We start from the raw sequence: 11,355 nt of genomic DNA, 5'->3' as shown, positions 1-11,355 counted from the left end.
CTCTTGGCGCAGAGGGTTGTCAACCTCTTGTTGCTCTTTTCGTGGAGGAACTCCATTGTCTTCATGATCTTTAGGAACTTGTTGTTCTTGACGTGCTTGTGGAGGAGCTTGTCGAGCTCGAGGAGGAACTTGACGGTGCACGCGAGCTTGATAAATCCTCTCGCGGACTTCTTCGCGAAGTGCTTCGGCATGTTCACGAGCTTGTCAGCCTCGGGCGGCTACGGCTCGACCTGAATCGCGTAGAGCTTGTTGTGCCTCAAGTGCTTGAGCGTCACGGAGTTGTTGTTCTTGACGTTGTGCCTCGACATCTTGAGCATTTTCGTGTAGATGCGCTCGCTCTTCCTCTCCATGTTGTCGTTGTCGTTGCCGTTCTCGTGCTAGTGCAAAGGCCTCTTGAGTTTGACGTTGTCGGCGCTCTTGAGAGTCAGTGTCGCATAGGGGATTGAGGCTTGCTTGACGATCATTGCGCGCGGCTCAGCAAAGAGTGTTTGATGTCGGTGTACTTGAGCCGGAGAGGGTGAAGTCAGAGTGGTGGCTTGAACGGCTCCTTCTTGAAGTGGAAGATGAGTGGTTGAGCAACAAAGCATGAATTTCGTCCATCCTTGCATCATTCTCTTGCTTGTGATCATTGAGCTTGTGGTCGAAGTAGTCCCTTGTACGTTGCTCAGAAAGTTGCAAGTCGGTGGCAAGGTTGTCGATGCGTTCACTCTGTAACGCCCCGAGACCGTTGTGCCAGGTGTCTTCCAGGGATTCGCCGTCGTTGCCATGTCTTTTGCTTGTGTGTCGCTTCTTGCCATGTCATCATGTGCATTGCATCATCATGTTTTCAAAACATGCATCCGTCCGGGTTCTCCCAGTTCCTTCTGTTGTCCGTTCTGAGCCGAGCCACACATGCACGCGCCCGTGGCATGTTCGAAATAGTATTTTATAATTGGCCAGAAAATGTTCTCGGATTGGGTTGAAACTTGGTGTGTGGTATTATTATGGTGTAGATAGACCGCTTGTCAAGTTTCATCGCATTCGGAGTTCGTTTGATAGCCCAACCCTTAAACTATAGCGGCATTATAGTCGGGCACACGTCGGACGTTTTCGGTCTCCGGAAACAGTCGCCGGGCCTCTCTTCTCTTCTCTCAACATGAGACCTTTTGTATAGTCCACTATCTACCACCAGGCCTAGCCTAGGCTCTCTCGTCAGTCCACGGACCTCCTCGTGCGCGCGTCCGAAAGCTGTCCCAGACCCGACCCGGGCAGTCGTCACCATTTGGTCCAGATCATCCACTAACATCTACAAAACATCACCGTTTTCTTATTTGGACTCCCTAGAATATTTTTCTCGATCACTTGATTTTATTTGGAGGGACGGTTTAGCCCCTAAACTCTCCCTTTTTCCTTATATATATATATACGCCCTAGTCTAAATCTAGACCAAACCCTATTTCCTAGGGATCCTCCCCTGTCCAGCCGTCGCCGCCAGTCACCTGGTCTCCTCCTCTTTTTCCGCGCCCCCCCAATCGCGAGCCAGCCTCCAGATCCACCCGCAGCCCGATCCTGCCTCGATCTTCTCTGCCTCACCGGGGCAGCTGTCGCCGGCAAAGAGGAGTTGTTTTCTCTCCTTCCCCGTTGTTTTCCTCTCTCCCTGCCTCGTTCTATCTCTCCGCTCTCATTCTCTCTCTGTCTCGTTTTGGATAGGGAACCGAAGGAGCCGGCCATGGCCAGGAGTTTCGCCACCGCCCCATCGCCTAGATCCGTTGCTCCGTCTGGCCTCCCTCGCCTCTCCCGCGTCACCGGTGGTCGCCTCCACCTGGATCTGCCCCATCCTCGTCGCCGGGAGACGTCAGCGCCAGGTCCACCGCCGCTTGTGTCCTCTGCTTCTGGGACGAGGCACCCGTTCACCCGCTTCTTGCGTTGACCTCGCCCTGCCTCCGCTCGATCTGACTACGAGGCCCAGCTCCAGCGCAAGGGACGGCCCAGCTCCGCAGCACCGCCCCAGCCCAGATTCAGCCAGGCCCAGTCGGGCCAGATCCGCGCCGCCCTTGCTGACCTTCCTCTTCACCAGCGGGCCAAGCCCATGGGTGAGGACGCGCCCAGCACCTCCCCTGTTCCTGTTGGGCCAGGAAGACTCGGCCCAGTAGTGTTTTTTTCCTGCCTGCGTATTTATCTATATTTCAGAGAAGACCTATTTTGCAGAAAAGTCCCTCAACATCATGCATATCATATCTCACCAACCGTGCATCGGATTAAAACAAACTTAATATGAAACTTGCTTAGAATTTCATCTAGTATAATAATATGCCACTGTCAATCATGTTTAAAATGTTCAAAATGTTGTTTGGTTAAATTTGCTCCTATGCATATAAAAATGCTTTAATTCATGACTTAATAACCGTAGCTCGGTTTTAAATAATCTTTATATGTAAATGGGGTAGAAAAATATCTAGTTTAACATGGAGGAATTGCTTTGCATGTTTAACAACTCTAAAATTATGTTTAGGGCAGAGCAGTACCAAACATTAAAATATGCACATGAGGAGTTTCCGGACTTGTTGTTTGTTGTTCCGGCCTCATTTAAACTTGCCTAGATAGGTAGAATTCATTTGCTTCACCCTCTTGCCATCTTTAACAACATTTAATATTGTTGGGTACATAAACAAGATCAAATTAAATAAGTCACGTGGTGTTTCTCAATATGCAACGGAGTTGCATATTGTGCTCCACTTAATTTGTAAGATTGTTTGTGCACTTTGCCATGCCATGCTTCATTAAACCGGACATGCATCATACTTGTTTGTGCATCGTGCCATGCTTATGTGATGGTTGTTTACTATGTTGTTTGCTTCTTTCCGGGTTACTTCTCACGTTAGCTTCGGTTTCATTCCGGAGTTGTCAGGATCCGTTCATCTATGTCTGTTTGTCTTCTTCATGGACTCGTTCTTATTCCTTGCGGGATCTCAGGCAAGATGACCATACCCTCGAAATCACTACTATCTTTGCTGGCTAGTTGCTCGCTCTATTGCTATGCCTATGCTGCGATACCTACCACTTGCTATATCATGCCTTCCATATTGCCATGTCAAGCCTCTAACCCACCTTGTCCTAGCAAACCGTTGTTTGGCTATGTTACCGCTTTGTTCAACCCCTCTTATAGCATTGTCAGTTGCAGGTGAAGATTGGAGCTTGTTCCATGTTGGAACATGGATTGTTGTTGGGATGTCACAATATCTCTTATTCAATTAATGCATATATATATTTGGTAAAGGGTGGAAGGCTCGGCATTATGCCTGGTGTTTTGTTCCACTCTTGCCGCCCTAGTTTCCGTCATACCGGTGTTATGTTCCTCGATTTTGCGCTCCTTACATGGTTGGGTTATAATGGGAACCCCTTGACAGTTCTCCTTGAATAGAACTCCTCCAGCAAGGACCAACATTGGTTTTACCATTTGCCACCTAGCCTTTTTCCCTTATGTTCTGCAGACTCAAGGGTCATCTTTATTTACCCCCCCCGGTCCAGTGCTTCTCTAAGTGTTGGTCCGAAATGGGCAGCCTGCGGGGCCACCTCGGGGAAACTTGAGGGTTGGTTTTACTCGTAGCTTGACCTATCCGGTGTTGCCCTGAGAACAAGATATGTGCTGCTCCTATCAGGATGTCGGTGCATCGGGTGGCTTTGCTGGTTTAGTTTTACCATTGTCGAGATGTCTTGTAACCAGGATTCCGAGTCTGATCGGGTTGTCTTGGGAGAAGGAATATCCTTCGTTGACCGTGAGAGCTTGTGATGGGCTAAGTTGGGACACCCTTGCAGAATTTTGAACTTTTAAAAGCCGTGCCCGCGGTTATGGGCAGATGGGAATTTGTTAATGTCCGGTTGTAGAGAACCTGAAACCTAACTTAATTAAAATGCATCAACTGCGTGTGTAACCGTGATGGTGTCTTTCCGGCGGAGTCCGGGAAGTGAACACGGTGTTGGAGTTATGCTTGAACGTAGGTTGTTCTAGGATCACTTCTTGATCATAGATTCTCGACCGCGCTTTGCCTTATCTTCTCGCTCTCATTTGCGTAAGTTAGCCACCATACATGCTAGTGCTTGCTATAGCTCCACCTCATACCTGTTACCCTTCCCATAAGCTTAAATAGTCATGATCGCGAGGGTGTGAGATTTTTGAGTCCCCGTGACTCACAGATACTTCCAAAACCAGTTTGCAGGTGCCGATGTTACCTTACAGGTGACGCAACCGAGTTCAAGGAGGAGCTCAATGAAGACCTTGTTCGTTGTGTTGTTCCATTTCTAGTTGATCAGTAGTGGAGCCCAGTTGGGTCGATCGGGGATCTGTAGCATTAGGGGTAGTCTTCTTTATTTTGGTTCCGTAGTTGGACCTTGTTTGTATCTGGTTGATGTAATGCTTTATTCATGTATTGTATGAAGTGGCAATTGTAAGCCAACTATGTACCTCTTTTCTTATTTAGTACATGGGATGTGTAAAGATTACCCCTCTTGTGACATTGCCTTCAATGCGGTTATGCCTCTAAGTCGTGCTCCGACACGTGGGAGATATAGCCGTATTGAGGGTGTTACAAGTTGGTATCAGAGCCTTCCCCGACTTAGGAGCCCCCCTGCTTGATCGAATCATTGGTGTTGTTGAGTCTAGAAAAATGTTTTGAGTCTTATAGGATTATATATATCAGAGAGTAGGATTCTTTTTACTGCTCAGTCCCTTCGTCGCTCTGGTGAGGCATCCTGACGTAGAGTTTTGACTCTTCTCTTCTCAAATTTCACCAAAAAAAATTTTAGGATCACGCGGGTATCTTGGAATCGTTCCGATGGTTTTGTGACGAGAACATTGTTCTTGGTGCCTCCTGACATTTAGGGGTTGTGGCAGTGTCCCGGGGAGTTGAGCTCCGAGGTGTTGTCGTCACAATTTTATCGTTGTAGTTTTGGAATACCTGAGTTTCGCCGACATCAAAAATCTCTTTTATGCAGTTGTTGGTAAGATAACCTCGACGCCACCCAATACTGGGGCGGGAGTTCGGGAGTATTGCCATAACTCATATAATGGATGCTTTTCAAAGGTTGAGGTAAACGATTTCCAAAGGTTTCTTGGTTATGTGTTGAAGGATGGATACAGCTGGATGTAGGATTTGTTAGTTTTGGGTGAGATATTATGCTTCCCCTGTATCCCCAACACCTGATTACATAACCAGAAAGTTTTCGGAGTTTATAAGTGGGAATTCAAGTAGCTTTTAGGATATCTTTCCGACGGATGTATGATATGAAATTGGGGTTCGACGTCTAGTGGTCCGCCTATCCACGGTTGGTTTTATAGTGGTCTCGTTGTGTCTTAAAGAGTCCTTGGCTATGCTGACTCGGGGACGCTTCGTATGCACTGCCTTGTACATGATGGTGTTGTACGACCGAGCCCATGTAGGCCCCACCACGAAAACTTCGGACGAAATCTCTATCATATGTTTGTTCCGGCTTATTTTGCCAGCCAATCCTTCATTTTGTTTTCCTTGTGGTGTTCGAGTTGCTTCGAAGTCAAGTGTTGATTCCATACCTTCCTAAGCGATGTTCTCATATTTCTATGTGAATACCAATCCTTCTTGATAATAAAGTTTGTCTTGTCAATCCCTTTCAACCGGTGTGTTTTTCTCTTCAAGCGGATCTGTTCATTTTCAACATCCACAAGATTCAATCTCAGCTTTCTCAACGGTGTTCATTTCATCCATCCCAAGTTGTCTTTGTTGTCCCTCCCTCCCACCCTTGTTTCTTCAAGGACTCAGATGTCTTAATCAAGTATCCATTTTATTCTTGTGAAGTCTCTTCATTCTTTTCTTTCAATGTTCGTCTCCGGTGATTATCATGAAGATTCTAACAGAGCTTCAAGTTCGTCATTCTTCATTCTTTTCTTCTCCTGTGGATCCAATTCAAGCTTTGTCGATCATATCATTTCCTTGGTTCAAATGCTTTCTCATGCCAATGCACCTCTTAATCATTCACCTCTCACTATTCAATTGTTCTGGAGTGCTCAAGATATATCGAAGATTCATGTTTCCACTCTGCATTCGTTCAAGCTCTTTCGAGAATGTTATCTCATTCAAGCCATTTAGTTCAACTGGTGCAATCTCTCTTTTCAAGCAATCGTTCAACGGTGTTTCTTTTGAGTGGGCCCTAACCCACAGGTATTTTCCCAGGATCTTACCTGACTCTTCTAATCTTCCCGGAGTTACTCTCAAATTATTTTTCCAAGTTTGACGTAAGAATGATTTGTCATCGGTCATATGTATTTCTCCATGATATTTCAAATTCTTTTCATCGTTGGCTCTACCTTTCTAATTTCCATTCCGGAGTGCCTCAACAACTCAAGGTGGTGTTTCTCGTCGTCATTCTCAAATTTTGAAGACCGAAGAAGAGTTTTCCTCTAAATCTTATCCGTTCGATCAAAGATTCTTGATTCTAGCTTGTTGCCATCCTCTCATCATTATTTTCGATTGTGAGATATTCTTTTCACCCATTCGGAGTAATTCAGAGTATTTTCAGTTTGATTCTCCGGAGCCCATCATCTCATAATTATTCATTCCCAGCTTTCAGTTATTGTTCTCCTAATCTTACCGGTGCATCGATGAAATATCCTCTAATCAGTTCTTGATCTCTTCGTTCTCATGTATCTAAATCCCCTCAAGATTCTTTGTTCATTTTCTAATTCTTCCCGGTGTTTCTTTTATCTTTTCTTCGTTCATTTTCAATTCTTACGGTGGTCCGTTCTAGATCTCTCTTCCTTGGTTATCATATCAATTCATTCGTTCTTTCCAATCCTACCGGTGGTTCGCAGAAGACCTTCTCAAGTTTGCGCTATATCAATCTTACCCCTTTCTACGATAATAAGTAGTATGCCAAATCCGTTGCTTGTCATCAATCTAAATTGGTGAAGGATAAGCATAATGTAATTCTTATTCTTGTTTCGTCGAGTAAATTCAATTCCTGCTTTCCGGAGTGGTTCATCATATCACATTCTCGATTCGAGATGCTTTATCTTTTCTTCCGGAGTTCCAAGTTTTCACTTTATCTCATCACAAAGTTCCAACCAATCATCACAAGGTTTCAATTCCTGCTTTCTGGAGTGGTTCATCATATCACATTCTTGGTTCGAGATGCTTTATCTTTTCTTCCAGAGTTCCAAGTTTTCACTTTATGTCATCACAAAGTTCCAACCAATCATCGCAAGGTTTCACCTTGTGTTTTTAACTTATTTTTCCTTTCGTCTTCATCATCCTTTTGTTACCGGAGTTCTTCATGGATGTTCTACATGATGGTTCATCAAGGACTTAATTCGTTCTCGAAACGGTCATCAAGATTCTTTTCAGAGGAGTTCAAGCATTCTTCATCTTGCAATCTGGAGTGCAATTCCTTCTACCTTATCTTTTGAGGTGGTGTTATGTCAATGTTGATAATTTCCCTTCGTGTTTCATGATTCACAGGTTTTCAAGAGTGACATATTTAAATCCATCATTTTATCTTCGCTCAAGTCATCTTTTCAAACCATGAATTTCTTCGAGCATGAGCTCTTCTCAATCCATCAATCTCTTCATTGGAGTTATCTTGGGTTATATTTCACCTAAAGCTTTCCCTAGGGATTGTTGCTAGTTATGGTGCGTATAAATGACCCAAGTTCTTCATTTATCCTCCTAGTGAAATAAGTTCCTCGTCTCCTTGTTCATATCAATCTAGTTTTTTTCCGTGAGTGGCAGAATTTCACCTCAGCTTTGAGATGTTCTCCATAAGTCCACTACAAGCTTACTCTTTTCGTTGTTGGTTTTTCCAACAACTCCGTTCGAACCTTCTCCTAAATATGGTTTTCAAGAGCATTTGAGGTAGAAGATATTGTTTTCTACTCCATTGATTCCATTCCTTCCTCTCATTTATTCCGTCCGAAGGCATTGTGATGTTGCTCTCTTCAACCCATCTTCTTGTTTTGTCAGGATCGTGTTCTTTTTGTGCTTACCCTTTTAACCGGAGTGTCGTGTTTTCATTCGAGCTCTCTCATCTTATCAAGCTTTTCCTCCCTTCTCAACCAGAGTGCTGTTTGAAATCTTTCTTACCCCTTGTGCCATTCTTTCAATAGTTCCGGAGACAGTGTGTTGTTGATTTCATCAAGTATCCTCTCATCTTATCTAGCTCATATTCTTTACCTTCCATTTCCAACCGGAGTGTTGCCATAATTGATCTTTATCATTCCTTGTACATCTCGTGTCAACTGAGGTGCTTGCATCTTCTTCTTGTCCATTGTAACTTTTTCTTATGTCTTTCAACCTAGAAGGTTCTAGTAATGTTCCTTGTTCCTCTTTTCTAGCGGAGTGTTTTCAACTTTGTTCATCTTCGTATATTCTTTCTTTAAATTTGTTCAACCTATCAAGGTTCTTTGGTTTCACTCATTTGTCAAAGAAGCAATTTAGTTTTACCTCTTCTCTTTCTCTTCCGTTTTCCCTCCGGTGCCATTCTAGATCTCGGGACGAGATCCTCTCGTAGTGGTGGAGTGTTGTAACGCCCCGAGACCGTTGCGCCAGGTGTCTTCTAGGGATTTGCTGTCGTTGCCATGTCTTTTGCTTGCATGTTGCTTCTTGCCATGTCATCATGTGCATTGCATCATCATGTTTTCAAAACCTGCATCCGTCCGGGTTCCCCCAGTTCGTTCTGTTGTCCGTTCTGAGCCCATCCACACTTGCACGCGCCCGCGGCATGTCCGAAATAGTATTTTATAAGTGGACAGAAAATGTTCTCGGATTGGGTTGAAAGTTGGCGCGTGGTCTTATTATGGTGTAGATAGACCGCCTATCAAGTTTCATCGCATTCGGAGTTTGTTTGATAGCCCAACCCTTAAACTATAGCGGCATTATAGCCGGGCACACGTCGGACGTTTTCGGTCTCCGGAAACAGTCGACGGGCCTCTCTTCTCTTCTCTCAGCCCGAGACCTTCTGCACAGTCCACTACCTACCGCCAGGCCTAACCTAGGCTCTCTCGTCAGTCCGCGGACCTCCTCGCGCGCGCGTCCGAAAGCTGTCCCGGACCCGACCCGGGCAGTCGTCACCATTGGGTACGGATCATCCCCTAACATCTACAAAACATCACCGTTTTCTTATTTGGACTCCCTAGACTATTTTTCTCGACCGCTAGATTTTATTTGGAGGGACGGTTTAGCCCCTAAACTCTCCCTCTTTCCTTATATATATACTCCCTAGTCTAAATCTAGACCAAACCCTATTTCCTAGGGATCCTCCCCTGTCCAGCCGTCGCCGCCAGTCACCTGGTCTCGTCCTCTTTTTCCGCGCGCCCCCAATCGCGAGCCAGCCTCCAGATCCACCCGCAGCCCCATCCCGCCTCGATCTTCTCTGCCTCGCCGGGGCAGCCGTCGCCGGCAAACAGGAGTTGTTTTCTCTCCATCCCCGTTGTTTTTCTCTCTCCCTGCCTCGTTCTATCTCTCAGCTCTCTCTCTCTGTCTCGTTTTGGATAGCGAACCGAAGGAGCCCGCCATGGCCAGGAGTTTCACCACCGCCCCATCGCCTGGATCCGTTGCTCCATCCGGCCTCCCTCACCTCTCCCGCGTCACCGGTGGTCGCCTCCACCTGGATCCGCCCCATCCTCGTCGCCGGGAGAGGTCAGCGCCAGGTCCACCGCCGCCTGTGTCCTCTGCTTCCGGGACGAGGCGCCTGCTCACCCGCTTCTTGCGTTGACCTCACCCTGCCTCTGCTCGATCTGACTACGAGGCCCAGCTCCAGCGCAAGGGACGGCCCAGCTCCGCAGCACCGCCCCAACCCAGATTCAGCCAGGCCCAGTCGGGCCAGATCCGCGCCGCCCTTGCTGGCCTTCCTCTTCACCAGCGGGCCAAGCCCATGGGTGAGGACGCGCCCAGCACCTCCCCTGTTCCTATTGGGCCAGGAAGACTCGGCCCAGTAGTGTTTTTTTCCTGCCTGCGTATTTATCTATATTTCAGAGAAGACCTATTTTGCAGAAAAGTCCCTCAACATCATGCATATCATATCTGACCAACCGTGCATCGGATTAAAACAAAATTAATATGAAATTTGCTTAGAATTTCATCTAGTTTAATAATATGCCACTTTCAATCATGTTTAAAATGTTTAAAATGTTGTTTGGTTAAATTTTCTCCTATGCCATGTAAAAATGCTTTAATTCATGACTTAATAACCGTAGCTCGGTTTTAAATAATCTTTATATGTAAATGGGGTAGAAAAATGTCTAGTTTAACATGGTGGAATTGCTTTGCATGTTTAACAACTCTAAAATTATGTTTAGGGCAGAGAAGTACCAAACCTTAAAATATGCTCATGAGGAGTTTCCAGACTTGTTGTTTGTTGTTCTAGCCTCATTTAAACTTGCCTAGATAGGTAGTTTTCATTTGCTTCACCCTCTTGCCATCTTTAACAACATTTAATATTGTTGGGTACATAAACAAGATCGAATTAAATAAGTCACGTGGTGTTTCGTCAATATGCAACGGAGTTGCATATTGTGCTCCACTTAATTTGTAGGATTGTTTGTGCACTTTGCCATGCCATGCTTCATTAAACCGGACATGCATCATACTTGTTTGTGCATCGTGCCATGCTTATGTGATGGTTGTTTACTATGTTGTTTGCTTCTTTCCGAGTTACTTCTCGCGTTAGCTTTGGTTTCGTTCCGGAGTTGTGAGGATCCGTTCATCTACGTCCGTTTGTCTTTTTCATGGACTCATTCCTTTTCCTTGCGGGATCTCAGGCAAGATGACCATACCCTCGAAATCACTTCTATCTTTCCTTGCTAGTTGCTCGCTCTATTGCTATGCCTATTCTGCGATACCTACCACTTGCTATATCATGCCTCCCATATTGCCATGTCGAGCCTCTAACCCACCTTGTCCTAGCAAACCGTTATTTGGCTATGTTACCGCTTTGTTCAGCCCCTCTTATAGCGTTGTCAGATGCAGGTGAAGATTGGAGCTTGTTCCATGTTGGAACATGTATTGTTGTTGGGATATCACAATATCTCTTATTCAATTAATACATCTATATATTTGGTAAAGGGTGGAAGGCTCGGCCTTATGCCTGGTGTTTTGTTCCACTCTTTCCGCCCTAGTTTCCGTCATACCGGTGTTATGTTCCTTGATTTTGTGTTCCTTACACAGTTGGGTTATAATGGGAACCCCTTGACAGTTCTCCTTGAACAAAACTCCTCCAGCAAGGCCCAACATTGATTTTACCATTTGCCACCTAGCCTTTTTCCCTTGGGTTCTGCAGACTCAAGGGTCATCTTTATTTACCCCCCTCCCCGGGCCAGTGCTTCTCTAAGTGTTGGTCCGAAATGGGCAGCCT

Source organism: Triticum urartu, chromosome 3A (genome assembly GCF_056163025.1).
Source record: "Triticum urartu cultivar PI428250 chromosome 3A, HENAU_Tu73, whole genome shotgun sequence".
Classification (NCBI taxonomy): Eukaryota; Viridiplantae; Streptophyta; class Magnoliopsida; order Poales; family Poaceae; genus Triticum; species Triticum urartu.
Note: the sequence above shows the minus strand (reverse complement) of the source record.